Source organism: Mesoplodon densirostris, chromosome 7 (genome assembly GCF_025265405.1).
Source record: "Mesoplodon densirostris isolate mMesDen1 chromosome 7, mMesDen1 primary haplotype, whole genome shotgun sequence".
Taxonomy (NCBI): Eukaryota; Metazoa; Chordata; class Mammalia; order Artiodactyla; family Ziphiidae; genus Mesoplodon; species Mesoplodon densirostris.
The window spans coordinates 100,047,250-100,063,894 of record NC_082667.1 but is presented as its reverse complement, the minus strand read 5'-3'; the positions used below and the strand labels follow the sequence as shown (position 1 = coordinate 100,063,894).

The following is a 16,645-nucleotide window of genomic DNA, read 5'->3' as shown; positions in this document are numbered from 1 at the left end:
TGTAAATAAATAAAATTGATGGGAATCTGAATTTTTTTTACAACTTCAAACTGGTTTTCAATATCATATTTGATTTATTTGCCCCGCTCGAATCACAGTTTTCATAACCAATTCCCTTTTGATCACACATATAAGATATTGGGCTGAATAAGAAAGTAATTTAAAGCTGTGAAAAAAAGTATCAATGGCATACATAGGGACTGAACCCCTAACCACTACTTCTTTTGCCTCATAGGTGAGGTCACCCTAGGAATGGTTGAAGCTAGCACCCGAAGCAGAGCAACTGTTCATATGTGTTATTATCTTAAAGTGAATCTGACAGGAGCACTAAGCTATGTTTGTCATACCACACCTGAAGATATTCCACAAATAGAACACAAGGGAAAGCCTGAGATATGCAATAATTAACAAAAATGGTAATCTTTTAAAATTGGGAGAGAAGACAACATATACCTGAGTTCTTCCAATATTGTAATGGAAACTACAATATTTTTGGTTTCATGGCTTATTTGATAAAAAGTTATGCTCTTATGAATTCTTTCACTATTTTTTTGGCCACGCTACATAGCATGCAGGATTTTAGTTCCCTGACCATGATGGAACCCATGCCTGCTGCAGTGAAAGTGCGGAGTCCTAACCTCTGGACTGCCTCTTTCACTTTTGTAATACAGTTCATTTTTCTGTCCCTTCTCAATTTTTGTACATACCCACACATATATTACAGTTGAATTAATAATATAATGATGTACACAAAACATTTGTGATTTTTTTCTTTTTGTGTAATATTTCATCTCTAGTGGATGCTGGGAGTGTGTGAAGCTCTCAGCTCTAGGCTGAGTCTTGCTCTGGTCACTGCATTTAGCTGAAGACAGCTGCTTGGCCCAATGGCAGGATTCAGGTCCCAGGGCAGCCTGAATCCAAAGGTTAGTTTGGGAGGTGGTGAGCTGTAATACAAAGGCAAGACATCCTTGCCTCAGTGGGGGGCAATTCTGGAGAGATCAGCTGAGACATTTGTTGTGACTGCACCTAGGCATAGCAGTTCAACTTCTCTCTCATTTTACTTTCTTCACATCCTTACAGGGCAATAGTCTGATAAAACTGCTAAGCTGCAAACACGGGCTTTCTTTCATGAAAAAGGATGGCTCAGACTGTGGAGTTATTAACCACAAAGGACTATTCTCAGGCCTTGAAACCTACTGTGGTTTGCCTGGTTGGGTCATTAATCCTGAGAGCACTATGCAGTAGCATTCCTGAGAACAGATCCTGTTTCCTGGGGAAACAGAGCTATGATAACATTATAAACATGTTCTCATGCTGTAGCATAATCTTTCCACATAGTTCTCAATGAAACAGCTGTTTAATGTTCTTGTAAGCAGATTATCACATTTTAATTGACTATTTCCTTATAGTTGGACTATTGGTTGTTGCCAATATTTTGTCAGTATAAAGAGCATTCAGAGAACAGGATCAAGCCACTTTTGATGTTTCTTCTTGTTGTTTTAAACTATTTTTTTAAAAAAAATCTGAAGTGTGGGTTATTATTAAGATAAAGATATGAAGGTTTTCAGTCTATCGATACTAAGGATTTATAGATCATAGCATTGCAAACATAAGTCCAATAGCAAAATATAACACCAGGGTATTAAGGAATTGGGACAAATTATTTTATATATTATTATTTCTTTAACCCAAGGCTCAGAATAGGATGCTTGAGAGGCCCAAAGAGAAAAAGAGAACAGAATGGTCTATAATTAACTTCTGCAGCTAATTATAACATACTTGGCTGAGTAAATCTGAATCTACACAATGCTAGCACCCAGTATACAATAAATATTTGTTGAATACATGTATGTATGAGTGAATAAATAAATATTCAGGTTACTTTAAATTTTAATTGAAATTCAAGAAAGCTCATTAATGTAGAAATGTAGAAAATGTATGTAATGTAGAAAATATGGACAGGATACTGAGAAGCCCTTAGCTTTAAGTTCTTAAGTTGTTCCCATTCCAAAGCAAAAGTGATGGTGTTGGTAACAGTAGTAGCATATGTGGTATGCAGAAGATAGCAGAGGGACTAAGATGGAAGAGTTAAGGAGGAATAAAATACAGTTATAACGAGTAAAGGTACTCAGAGTCAACCAGAAAACAGTAAGCAAAGTTTGTTATTGTACAAGGACACATGCCACAAATTCATGGAAAGAAGTGCCAGAGACTGGAAGATATTAATGGAAATTCACATTTTAAATTTGGGGCAGATGAGGAACGAGGGCATGGGATATCTCGTGAGATGCACTGGCAATCCTATAGACATATCATAAGATTTATCCCCAATTCTCGTCTCTTAAAATGCATCAACAAGAATCATTTCTCAAATCAGGCTGTCTCTTCAATGATTCGTGAGCACACCTTGCTCATTCCAACATGTGTCCTGTCACTCACAGTGCCTCTCCCAGAATCCCCAAAAGAGAGCATCCCTCACTGAACTGGCATAAACAAGGGGACAAAGATGAGAGGAATCCACTTCTTAGGAAGGAGAGGGAGGAAAAAATACATCACAGTAGGATGCAAAGAATACCAAAAAACAGAAGCAGGAGAAAGGAAACTGCACCAAAGGCTTAGTTTATTTTTATAGAGATATTAATAGGTAAGCCTGGGGCTAACTTACCCAAAAGAGATATAAAACAAAAATGTCTGAATTTAGAGCTTTTCTTTTTCCCATAAACCTTTATCACTTCCCCACCACTCTTTAAGTCCTAAAGAAAACAAAAGGTTATATGGGAGATCTTTCTTAACATCTGAAAGCAAACAAAAACACATTATCCAAAAGGTCAACCACATCCAGCACTTGACAGGAAAAAGATATTACAAAGTTGTAAGATCTTGAACTCACACTCAGTGATAAACACCACACACTTTTCAAAGCACTTCTTTTAGTACACTGCAGAAAAGAGTCATAATTAAAAGTCAAAAAACATGCTGACTTTTCTTTTCTTAGGCCATTCCCAAGCCTTGCCAGAATATTGCTGCTATTTCCTTTTTAGCTTCCAGAAGAATGTCAAAGGTCAACATAGTTTGTTTTGTCTATCCAACTAACAGTGAAATGGTTGGCTTGGTGGCCTAGAAGGTAAATACACATTTGAGATTTTGTTAGCCTTGCGACCATGTTAACCTTGCTCTAAGTGCAAATCTTATGATGTAGACAATCTTCTTTTTAAACAGTGAGCCAAATTTAAACTCCCCTGTCTGCAGAACCTATACTACAGTAACTCTTACTACTAATATCCCTGTTTCACAAATCAGAACTACCCAAGGACTTATATAAATGAGCTAAGAAAGAAGACACATGAAGTCAAGTTCCCATGTGGCAATACTAAGATTTGCTCTATCTCACAAATCCCTCTGATTTGCTTAACATTTCTACTAAGGTGAAAGCAGGGACATTGGTTTGTGAATACTACTGTTACTTGATGTTTGCCTCCCACTGGTAATTAGATTCATCCCATCATTTAATTAAAAATTTTGTCACCACAAAATCAAGATTGTGAGGTTCATAACAGCATGAAAGTGTGTATGTGAGTGAGTGTAGGGCTTGAGGGGGTGGGGGGAGGGAAGTTAAGGAGACCTTAGACATAAGTAAGACCTGAGATGACATCTACGTGCCTCATATGTTTGCTTATGGTCACAATAAGTTTGAAATTTGAGTATAATTCACTTAAATCCCATTATTTCTATATAACAATTAAGGTTTTGAAGAATTAAATAGATATGTATCAAAAATGAACACCATTTAAAAAAATACTTTGTCTATTCCAACAAGAGGGGAAGTGAATATCTAGTATGTGCTGGATGCTCTGACCTGTTATTAATTTTAAAATCTGGGCTGTGGTACTAATTTTAACCATATATAGTTGTAGTCACAGGGTTTTCCATCATCTTCTAAATAGTTTTCTTTCAGCTCCTATTAGCTCATTTTAAAAAACTAAACAGCTACTTGATGTGATATCTTGCTTCAGATGAAGATTCTATTTAACTAATTGTACAAACAGTTATATAGAGATGCAGAAAGCACTGTTAATAAATATAGAAACACTTTTATAGCACATTGCAATATTATCTAATGACTGATGACAGACTGTGAATATTAATTTACTCTGGGTACTTAAAATGTCAGGGAAGCAATAAAAAAGAAAATCAGAGTCGATAGAAAAGATTATATCAATGATGTCATAACATCTTTGTTATGACAAAAATGTCATAACATAACAGTAAGAGGATTACAAGCAGAAAGGAACAAGTCCTAGTATAGACACCACTCACTGTAGTATCAAAAAATAAAATAGATAACTTGAGCAGTAGAATTAGTCGGCAGTTTTATCACTAAGTCAGGTTATAAGGCCACAAAACTTGAGGAAAATAATATCCATAGATGAGCTCCAATTTGGACACTGATTACATAGAATTTGATGTTTTCATTGATGATATTAGGAACAGCAAAATATACTTAAGTATAAAAATAGACTACAAAAGCACTTAAACTCATTTATGTTTGTTATTTTAGTTTAGTTTTGGATTTTTTTTAATTGGTACTAAAACCAAATAGAAATAGAAGGTCCCTTTGGATCAATGATCTATTTTAAATATAATTTTATTCAATAGTTTTTAGAAATGTTTTATTTTGATATAATTTTAAACTTAGAGGAAAGTTGCAAGATTAGTTCAAAAGCTTCCATATTCTTTTACCAAGATTCACCAATTTGTTAAAAATTTACCCCATTTGCTTTATTATGCACGCTCTCTCTCTCTCACGTGCACACACATACACACACACACACCATTTAAGAGTAAGTAGCAGACACCATGCCCCTTTACCACTAAATACTTCACTGTGTATTCCCTTAGAACAAGAATGCTCCCTTACAAAAACACAGTAAAATCATAAAGATGAGGACATTTAACACTGGTACAATACTATTACTTAAAACACAGTCCAAATTCAAGTTTTCCTTACTGTCCCAACAATATTCTTTTTTTTTTTTTTTTTTTTTTTTTTGCTGTACGCGGGCCTCTCACTGCTGTGGCCTCTCCCGTTGCGGAGCACAGGCTCTGGACACACAGGCTCCGCGGCCATGGCTCGCGGGCCCAGCCGCTCCGCGGCATGTGGGATCTTCCAGGATCGGGGCACGAACCCGTGTCCCCTGCATCGGCAGGCGGACTCTCAACCACTGCGCCACCAGGGAAGCCCCCCAACAATATTCTTTACAGCTACTTTTTTTTTTTCTAGTCCAGGATCCAATAAAGGATCATATATTGCATTTGTTTCTCTTGTGTCTTTTGTTTTCCCTCCTCTAGAATAATTCCTCAGTCTTTCTTTGTCTTTCAAACAATATTTCTCAGATACCTACCCTTCCAGACACTCTTCCTTGTTGGTGTGGTTACAAAAGATTGAACATGGCACCTAACCACTTGGTACCTACAGTCAAGTCGAAGAGAAAGATATATAGACCAATAGGAAGCACATCATGAAAGTATAAGCTGGAGTCTCCCCATTTTTATCAGCTCAAAACCATTGCTTTCTTTATCTTTTTTCTGTCTCCCATTTGGGAACAGGAAAATAATTCTATAGTCAGAATCATCATTGGTAAAAGTTATTTATAAAATAACTTTTAATTCAAGGAGTTATCTGAAGTAATATAGAGTACTATACAACAGTATGCAGTAAAATCGTATACATACACAAACATGCACACCGAGGTTTGTGCGGGAGGGGAGTGTTTTTTCTTTTTTTTAAGAAATAAGCATGTTTCTTCTAAATGGAAGATGTGTTACAATTTCCATTTATTTTCAGAAATAGAGAAAAATTGGACATGGTGAAAAGAACTGTGCTCCCTTTCTGAAGTTGGAGAAGCTATATTCAAATCTAACCTCAGTCATTTATTAGCTAAGTGATCTTAGGAAAGTCACTTAAAATCTGGGCCTTAATCACTTCATCTGTAAAATCAGATAACAATAGTTAACTATAGACTTTAACGAGTAACAAAAGAACATATGTGAACATTTTTCATAAAAATAAAGCACTGTAATATACATATATACATGTATATATGCATGTACACATATATATGTGTCTATAGATGTAGTGATGTATATAGGTGGATGTGTGTATGTACATGCACGTGAGGACAGACGGAGAATGACAGTGAGAGAAAGCTTAAGGATGTATTTGATTTGAATTTCTTTCCTGACAGTGTCCTCCCTCTCACCACTTAGAAGAGTATTGAATCCCAAATTTCTCAGTTTGAGCGTGGGCCTCCCACTTCTCTTGGGATGGCTGTCTTCCAGTGGCCACATACAAGCAGCATTCCATTCTGTCCACTAAGTACAGAAGTTCTATTCCTCCTGTCATGTGGCCTTTCCATGAGCTTCTAAACTGACAGTGTTAAGAGGGCAGAGATTATGCCTGGGATTATCCCTTTCCCTTATTCACTGTCAAGTCTCTAGAATCAACACAGTCCTGGGTACACAGAGGGTACCCAACAAATATTTGTGGAATGATGAACACCAGCTGAGACCTTTTCCAGCCCAAAATACTATGACACAGCATCACTGGCTCCTTCTAGAGATAGTTGCTACTCAAACAACAGCGGGGAAACCAGAACTTACATCAACCTCCTCCATATTAGGATAAATGATGTTTAAAAAGAAAAAGTTCATTCCTGGAACTCTGAATCAGCATAAACACTATAGTCATGGACAAATCCTATTAGAATTGTGTAAATGAATTTAAATGATTAGCATTAACGTATTAATTATTTAAGCCCTTCCCCACTCTCTTTTACATTCCATTGCCTTATTTTTCTTCATAGCACATCACTCTAAAGTTATAATTTTTGTTATTTGTGGGGTTTTTTTGTTGTTGTCTGCCTCTCCACTTTCTGTTTCTCTCCCTGCTATCACCAGCACCTAGAACAATAACTGAAAAAAGTAGCTACTCAATAAATATTTGTATTGATGGAACAAAGTACTTGAAAATTGTTTCTTTAATGAGGTAAACATTTTCTATATTATTATATACACACATCACTGGATTAATAAACCTTTTCCTGTAGTCAGTACAACAATAAACTTTAGCTCAGCTAAAGCCCTGGTGATGATTTAAAACAAACTAAGGAAGTTTATAGATTTGCAACAAGGTAGAGTCTCTTGATTACTAATTTTGTCATCTAAAAAATTAAGCTTAAATATAGTACAAAAGTAGAAAACTAATGACAAATTAAAGGAAGCAAACTTCTAAATGCTTGTCAGATTTGCATCTTCCTTTTTATTAATATGAAGGATTGGGTATCCAAATAATGAAAAAGAAAGGGTATGAAAACAAAAACAGAGGTAAATGAAAAACAGTCCTAAATACTAAAAAAAGTGAATGAAGAGGAGAAAGAGGTGTCAGAATGTTGTAGGAAGTACAAAGAATCAGGAAAAACAGAGCAAAAAGTAGAAAAAAGATAGCAATCAGAGGTATTTTCAGTCAAAATTTTTTTGTGCACTAATCACTCAGTGGAGTAACTCACAAAAATCAGGCTCATTTGTCACCACTATGGTTGATCTCTGGCTGAAATCCCTCTTGATCTCTTGTTTTATGAAAGCTCACAGACAAGTAAAAACTTCCCTTTCCCAGAGTAGCTTCAAACTCACTCTATTGCCCACTCTATTTATATTTCCCCACCTAGGTTACATTTGTCCTCTGGTGATTAATGGGATTTCTGGTCCAAGTAGTGGTGGAGAGAAAAATGTTACTAAAGCCAGCATTTTACTAAAACTATGTGTGACCCACTCTTTCTGACATTCGCTGAAGAACAACCTACCATACATTTGTGCAAAGTTAATGACATAGGACGAAGAAAGTGAGGGACTGACCCAGAACTAGTATGCCCACTTATGCAAAGACAGGAGAAAATCAGAAAAAAATATGATGTCATAAATGTGTGGTACAGACAGTGGCAGTCTAAGCCAGCATTCCTCAGCATTAAGGAGATTTGGCAAAGAGATAAAGAGATGGGGGGCGTGGGGGGAAGGCATCACTAGAGCACATGGCATCTAGCAGGAGGCATTAAACCTGCAGCCAGAAGACAAAGGGCAATGAGTGGAAGCAGGGCTCCAGTTCCTGTTTAGAGATCAGAAGCAGAACTAAAAGTCCTGAAAAGAAACAGAATAAGTGAAAAGAACTGAGTGGTGTACAAGGAAGCAACCCCCTCTCAGAAATAAGACAGAGAGATAAACCCAGATTCCAGAACCTCTAGTACCAGAAAGTATAACTTGGTACTAAATTCTCTAAGAATTAAACTAGAGCTTACTAGGCATCCTTGCCGAAGAGCAGGGTTAGCCTTGGAGTTAAGGTGTCAAGTTATGGCTGCATGCCAGAACTATCAGGGGAGGTTTATTTTCTTCCAGTTTTATTGAGATATAATTGACACACAGCACTGTATAAGCTTAAGGTGTACAGCATAATAATTTGACTTACATACATCATGAAATGATTATCACAATGTTTAGTGAACATCCATTATCTCACATAGATACAAAATTAAAGATACAGAGCAAAGAAATTTTTCCTTGTGATGAGAATTCTTTCATGTATAACATATAGCAGTGTTAATTATAATGATCATGTTGTACATTACATCCCTAGTACTTATTTATCTTATAACTAGAAATATGTACATTTTTACCATCTTCATCCAACTCACTCTCCTACAACCCCCCGCCTCTGGTCTGATCCACAAATCTGATCTTTTTTTCCTATGAGTTTGTTTGATTTAGAAGTATAATTGACCTACAACACTATGTTAGTTTCTATTATGCAAGATAGTGATTCAATATTTCTATACATTTCGAAATGATCACTGAAATAAATCTAGCTATGATATGTCACCATACATAGGAAATACATAGTTATTAACTATATTCCCCATACTGTATATTTCATACCTATGACACATCTATTTTGTAACTAGAAGTTTGTACCTCTCAATCTCCCTCATCTATTTCTTTCCTCCTCACACCATCTCTTGCAACCATCTGTGAGTTCTCTGTATCTATAACTCTGTTTTTATTTTATGTTTGTTTGTTTTGTTTTTCAGATTCCACATATAAGTGATATCATACATTATTTATCTTTCTCTGTCAGACTCATTTCACTTAGCACAATACCCCTAGGCCCATCTGTGTTATTGGAAATGGCAAGATTTCATTCTTCTTTATGGCTGAGTAATATTCCACTGTGTGTGTGTGTGTGTGTGTGTGTGTGTGTGTGTGTGTGTATCTTGCATCTTTATTCATCTATTGATGGACAATACTATTGTGGAGAACACTTCAATAAATATAGGGGTGCATATAGATTTTTTATATATTTTTAAGTACTGTTTTTTTTTTTCCTTTGGATATATTGCTGGATCATACAGTAGTTCTGTTTTTAATTTTTTGAGGACTCTCCATACTCTTTTCCATAGTGGCCACAAGAGTTTACATTCCCACCAACAGAGAACAAGGGTTCCCTTTCCTCCACATCCTCACCAACAATTGTTATTTGTTGTCTATTTGAGAATAGCCATTTTGACAGGTGTGAGGTGATAGCTCATTGTTGTTTGGATTTGCATTTCCCTGATGATAGTGATGTTGAGCATCTTTTCATGTGCCAGTTGGCCATCTATATGTCTTCTTTGGAAAAATGCCTATATATATCCTCTGCCCATTTTTAATGTTTGTTTGATGTTGAATTGTATAAGTTCTTTGCATATTTTGGATTTTAACCCCTTATCAGATATATCATTTGCAAAGATCTTTTCCCATTCAGTATGTGGCTTTTTTGCTTTGTTAATAGTTTCCTTTGCTGTGAAAATGCTTTTTGCTTGATGTAGCCCCATTTATTTATTTATTTATGCTTTTGTTTCCCTTGCCTAAGGAGACATATCCAAAAAAATATTAAGACTGATGTCAAAGCACATACTGCCTATGTTTTCTTCTCAAAGTTTTATGTTTTCAAGCCTTAAATTTTAGTCTTTACTCCATTATGAGTTGACTTGTGTGCACAGTATGAGAGAGTAGTCCAGTTTGATTTTTTGAACATAGTTGTCCAGTTTTCCCAACACCATTTATTGAAGAGGCTGTCTTTTTCTCATTGTATATTTTTGCCTCCTTTGTCATAGATTAATTGCTCATGTAAGTGTGGGTGTATTTCTGGGCTGTCTATTATGTTCCATTTATCTATGTATCTGTTTTGTGCAAGTGCCATACTGTTTTGATGACTGTAGCTTTGTAGTATAGTTTGAAATCAGGGTGAATGATACCTGTAGCTCTGTTCTTCTTTCTCAAGTTTGCTTTGGCTATTCTGGGTCTTTTGTGTTGTTATACAAAAGTTTTAGTTATTTGTTTCCATTTGCATGGAATACCTTTTGCTATACTCTTGCATTCAGTGTGTCCTTTAGCTCTGAAATGAGTCTCTTATAGGCAGCATATTGATAGGCCTTGTTTTTTTATCCATTCAGCCACTCTGTTTTTTAATTGTATCATTTATTCCATTTACATTTGAAATAGTATTGATAGGTATGTTGTTACTGCATTTGTTTAATCGTTTTGGGGTTGTTTTTTATAGTTATTTTTCCTTTCTTTCTTCTTCTTTTGTTCACTTCCCTTGTGATTTGATGACTATCTTTAATATTATGTTTGGATACCTTTCTCCTTTTTGTGTGTATTTATTATAGATTTTTGGCTTGTGGTTACCATGAGATAGATACATAGAAAAACAGAAAGACAGATAGATAGATAGATACATAGATAGATAGGGATAGATGATAGATAGGTAGATAGATAAACAGATAGATAGATGATAGATGATAAATAGATGATAGAGATAGATAGATAGATAGATAGATAGATAGATAGACAGACAGATAGATAGGGATAGATAGATAGATAGATAGTTGATAGATGATAGATAGATAATTCTAGGTTGTTGATCTCTTAAGTCCATTTTAACAACCCTGCATTTTTACTCTCCATTACCACATTTACTGTTTTGGACAGCATATTTTACATCATTTCATTTTGTTTATCCCTTAACCACTTATTGTGGATATAGATGATTTTACTCCTTTTGTCTTTTAACCTTCTTACTAGCTTTATACATGGTTGATTTACTACCTTTATGTATATTTGCCTTTACCAATTAGATTTGTCCTTTTGTAATTTTCATGTTTCTAGTTGTGGCCTTTTCTTTTCCTTTTTTTGTTTGTTTGACTGTTTGTTTTTTCTGGCACACAGAATTTTAATAACCCTTGTAATACCCCACACACCTTCTTAGAAAATGCCAAGTATGTTAACAAAACTCCTAACTGTACAGGAAGATAATAATATTTGGCTTCTTCATGTGGCCACATCCCTTTATTACTGGACGGTGACACTGGTCAGAGTGCCACCCAGTTACTAGTGTGGGAAATCCCCATCTGTGACAATAAATATATAAATTCTGCTCGCTGTAACACCTGGTTTGTGTAGGTTCCATTTGCCCTATTGGTCACAAATGAGCTGTGATACCATTTCTGACCCCAAATAAATAAAGTCCATTAACAAGTTGCAGCATGATGAGAAGGCCTCATGTAGAGAACTTAGGTCCCTTTTTCTGGGTATTATCTGCAGTCGCCTGAATCAGAAGCCAATGAAGGGGTTCATCCAGAGCAGCAAGAGGGAGCCTCCCAAAGACTGACTTCATCCCTTCCCACTGCGGCCTCTGCTCCCACTCAGGCTTCTTACTCTTCAGCCTCTCAACCTCCATTTCATCATTGCATACGGAGTGGATCTGAGTGCCAAACATCACTGCAGTGAAACTGAAAAACATCAGACCCTCAAGGCACCGGAAGATCAAAAGAATTACAGTGACTACAGATGAACAATCATTGAATTCAGTCCACTGCCCTTGGATGCAGGGGATGAACTGCAGCCCTCAGAGTACAAACGTGTGCATGAATGCCAGCACGGAGTACATAGTGAAGAGCACAAAAAAATCTCTGATTCTTTTCTCCAACACAATTGTTCAGCCATGGCAGGGATGATCCATTTTCCAAATACATATTTTGCAAATACTGCAGTTGTGGGTGTGCTCAGGCTTGATACAGCAGCATTTGGGGTACTTGTAGATCACTTCTTCTGCAAACTCTTCAGTTTGCAGGCTTCAGCTGCAAACTCTCCATGTATTCTTTAATAGCATTTCCTTTAGGTACTGCTCCAGGGCCGGTGAGCATGGTCCTCAGGTAAGACGACAAGGCAAGCATCACCAGGCAGATAAAAACGACCCTGTTGACCACAGAGTACCAGAAGTCTTTGGAAGGCAGCAGCACAACTAACATCACCAGGAAGTCCAAGTACATGATCAGAAGCCACATCATGATGGTGCATATCATGCCACTGCTGTCACGGATGAACTAGAGGAGGATGAAAAGTCATAGTTGTCATTTTCAGTCAGGAGAGGATGATGCTTGACATCCCAGAGCCAGTGTCCTGATGATGGCATGGTTTTCCTCACAATTTATTTCTAAACATTTATTGAACATTTTGTGCCTTTTCTTCAGGATCTTAAGGTGCATACTGTCCCATGTGATAGAATGCGAGGCCCAGGTGGGGTCGCATGGCACCTTGACTCCTCCTGGCCTGTGGCAGCAGCAACATCAACTGCAGCAGCAGAGGCAGGGACACATTGTACAGCAGCGCTCATGTTCAGGCCAGAACCGCCCACAGCTCCGCTCAGCTGGATCCCACGGGCTAGTGAGAGGAAGGCTGCCACTGAGCGCACATGAGAGCCAGAGCCCAGCCTGGAGTGCTGGCCTTTTTTTTTTTATGTAGAGAAGTCCTTTTAACATTTCTTGTAAGGCTGATTTGATGGTGCTGAATTATTTTAGCTTTTGCTTATCTGTAAAACATTTGATCTCTCCATCAAATCTGAATGAAAGCCTTTACAGGTAGAGTATTCTTGGTTGAAGTTGTTTCTCTTTTATCCCTTTGAATATATCAAGTCACTCCTTTCTGGCCTGCAGAGTTTTTGTTGAAAAGTCAGATGATTTCCTTATGAGAGTTTCCTTACACCTAACATTTTGCTTTTCCCTTGATGCTTTTAATATTCTCTCATTATCTTTAATTTTTACTATTTTAATTACAATGTGCCTTGGTGTGTTCCAAAAAGGAACACACCAAGACACATTGTAATTAAAATGTTCTTTTTGCCTAACTTGCTGTAACCCTTTTTGGGTTGATCCAGTTTGGGATACTCTGTGCTTCCTGGGCCTGGATATTTCCTTTCTCAGGTTAAGGAAGTTTTCAGCCATTATGTCTTCAAATATGTTCTCTGACCCTTTCCCTCTCTCTTCTCTTTATGGGACCCCTATAATGCAAATAGTACTATTGATGTAGTCCCAGAAATCTCTCAAACTTCCTTATTTCTTTGTATTCGTTTTTCTGTTCAGCTTCAGTGATTTCTACTACTCTGTCTTCCAGCTTGCTGATCTGTCCCTCTGTATCATCTAATCTAGTCTTTATTCCTTCTAGTGTATTTTTTATTTCAGTTATTGTATTCTGCAGCTCTGCTTGGTTCTTTATATTTTCTAACTTTGTTATAAACTTCTAACTTCTCACTCTGTTCATCCAATCTTCTCCAGAATTCTTTGAGCATCTTTACAATCATTACCTTGAAATCTTTATCAGATAGATTGCTTATCTTCACTTCACTTAGTTCCTCTTCTGAGGTTTTATCTTATTCTTTCATTTGGAACATACTCTCTCTCTCTCTATTGCCTTATTTTGCCTAAATTGCTGTCCTTATTTCTGTGCATTTGGTAGGTTGTTACATTTCCTGACCTTGAAGAGTGACCTTTTGTAGGAGAAGTCCTATGCATTCCAGCAGTGCACTCCTTTCTGGTCACCAGAGCTATAGGTTCTAGGGTATCCCCTATGTTGGCTGCATAGGTCCTTCTGTTGTAGCAGGCTGACTACTATGGGCAAGTCTGGTAGGCATGGCTAGCCTCCAGTTGGGTTGTTTGTCAGGCCCTGCCTTGTACAGAGGCTGCTGGCCACTGGCAGGTGAGGCTGGGTCACAAGGCGACTGGCCGCAGAGCCCCAGGTGGTCCCAGGGCTGGTGCTGGTCAACTGGTGGGCTGAGCCACATCTGGCAAGAGTGGTCGTGGGGACAGGGTTCCAAGATATAATGTCAGCCTGCTGATGTGTGGGGCTGATTCCTGACACAGTTGACTGTAGGGTTCATGGAGCCCAAAGCTGGTGTCAGCCCGCTGGTGATTGATTACTTTAGGGTTAGTGTCAGTGCACTGGTATGCAGGGGCAGGTCTTGGGCCCTTTAGTGGACAGGTCCAGGTCCCAGGGTGGCTGTGGGTGCAGGGAGCCTGGGGCTGAATTCCTGTCAAGGTAGCTACTTAGCTTGAGGGTCCCAGTACTGGCACTGACAGGCTAGTGGGCAAGGCCAGTTCCCAGTGCTAATAATCTATAGGAAGGATTCCAAAATGGCACTTGCCAGCACCACTGTCTTCATGGTAGAATAAGCTCCCCAAAATGGCTGTTGTCAATATGTCCCCAGGGTAAGTTCCAGTTTCCTCTTGCATCTTCAGGAGGCTCCCCAAGATCAGCAGGTGTGTCTGACCCAGGCTCCTTTCAAATAACTGCTTCTGCCCTGAGTCGCAGAGCATGTGAGATTTTGTGTGCACCATTTAAGAGTGGAGTCTCTATTTCCCACAACCTTGTGTGTCTCCTTAAAGTAAGCCCAGCTGGCCTTCAAAGCCAAACATTCTGAGACTTGTCTTCCTGGTACAGGACCCTCAAGACTGGGGGAGTCCAATGTAGGGCTTGGACCCCTCAGTCTTTGGGAAGAAACTTTACAATTGTAATTATCCTCCCATTTGTGGGTCATCCACTAGGGGGTATGGGTCTTGTCTATACTGCATCTTAGCCCCTCCTGCCCATCATGTTGTGGTTCCTTCTTTACTTCTTTAATTGTAAAAGATCTTTTCTACTAGTCTTCTGGTCTTTCTTATCAATAGTGCTCATTAAATGGTTGTAATTTTGGTGTGCCCATGGTAGGAGGAGAGCTCAGGATCTCGGGCATTTCCCCTGGGGAACTTATCTTTAAAATACAACTTTTCAGTCCCCATTCTAGATATGATGAATCAGAATATTTGGATATAGTGTCTACGATAATTTTTTTTTAATTTCTCCAGATGATCCTACTGTATAATCACTAGTGGAATCTACTCTTCTAGAATCTGGAGTAGAGACAATTACTTCTGGGATTAGAATTCAAAGCAATAATGCAAAAAATATCTCTCTAGGAAGGGCAAAAGCATAAATTCATAAATGTTAAAATAAATATACATATATTAAGAGTTGGATTTTCCTCCTATTTTCCTCATCTAGCTCTGGAAAATTTTCAATTCTGACCAGTATGTATGAGTCAGGAATTATTTCAGCATCCTTGCTTATAAATATCACACGTGTTTTTTTCTTCAACTGGATGCTATATGTGTTCCATTGGTTTCTTTTCACATCTATTAACAACACTCCCCTTACATCAAATAATTCTATCTCATACCATCAATGATTCATCTCTTCTGTGGGGACTCACAGCTGGTTCTTCTGACTCCTCTTTTCTACATGGGAAGTGAAGCTCAATCCTTCATATCTCCAACCATTCTCTATCTATCTCCCAACAATCTACTCCAACCAAGTCTGGACCACAACAATGGGGAATAAGAATATAGAAGCTGCCCACAAATGCTACAATAAAATTCACATGTATCACAGGGAAAATTTCTGACTAATATTTCCAAATCTACATCTCCTTTCTTCACAAAGGAAAATTATCATTTCTTATTGTAAAGTTAAGATCAGACTTGGTTGAAAAGCAGGATAGGTCAGGAATTGGAAGTTTCAGCTCAATCATACTACATTTGAAATGAATATCTTACCTCAGTTTAACTACCTATCATTATGGGTAACAGAAATAGGGGAAGAGAACTCCAAAACACCTATAAAAATCATCCACAATACATAATCATAGCTCCCCAAATGGAAAATAAAACATATGAGAATCTTTAACAGAACAGGCTCATAAAAAGCAAATACAAAGATTCATATTTTTGTTTTTGAAAATAGACTGACTGTGAGATAATAAAGGGAATACATCATATAACAACAAGCCTTAATTTGAGTAACATCTTTATTCTGACTCATAAAGTTCTGTTCATCAAATTAATTTAAATAAATGGTGATAGAAATGCTGTTAAAACACTTAAAATTGACTGAACACCTAAACTCAAGGTTAATAAGAATGAAAACTCATCTACAATAAAACCTAGGATATTTGAATTTAACTCTAATCTTACTTAAAATTTTCATTAATTTTCAAGATAATTAACTAGTTATTAAAATTTATAGTCCAGTCAAAGTTAGAGATTTGTAGCAAAGAGCAATAAAATCAGAGAATATAAAGGACGAAAAAACAAAGAAAAAGTAGACCTAAGATAAAAATAATTAATTTAATGAATAAAAGGCATAAAATAAAAAGGGAAAAGAGAGGGGAGGAGAGAAGGTGGTGTGTTCA

At 37.3% G+C, this 16,645-nt stretch overlaps 1 protein-coding gene and 1 pseudogene across 1 annotated transcript in view; both read right to left on the bottom strand.

The window, feature by feature from the left end:
• Nucleotides 1–16,645, bottom strand: part of GUCY1A2 (guanylate cyclase 1 soluble subunit alpha 2) — a 417,832-nt gene that overhangs the window by 350,146 nt on the left and 51,041 nt on the right. The window lies entirely within an intron of this gene.
• LOC132493236 (palmitoyltransferase ZDHHC7-like) lies at nucleotides 11,645–12,559 on the bottom strand (annotated as a pseudogene).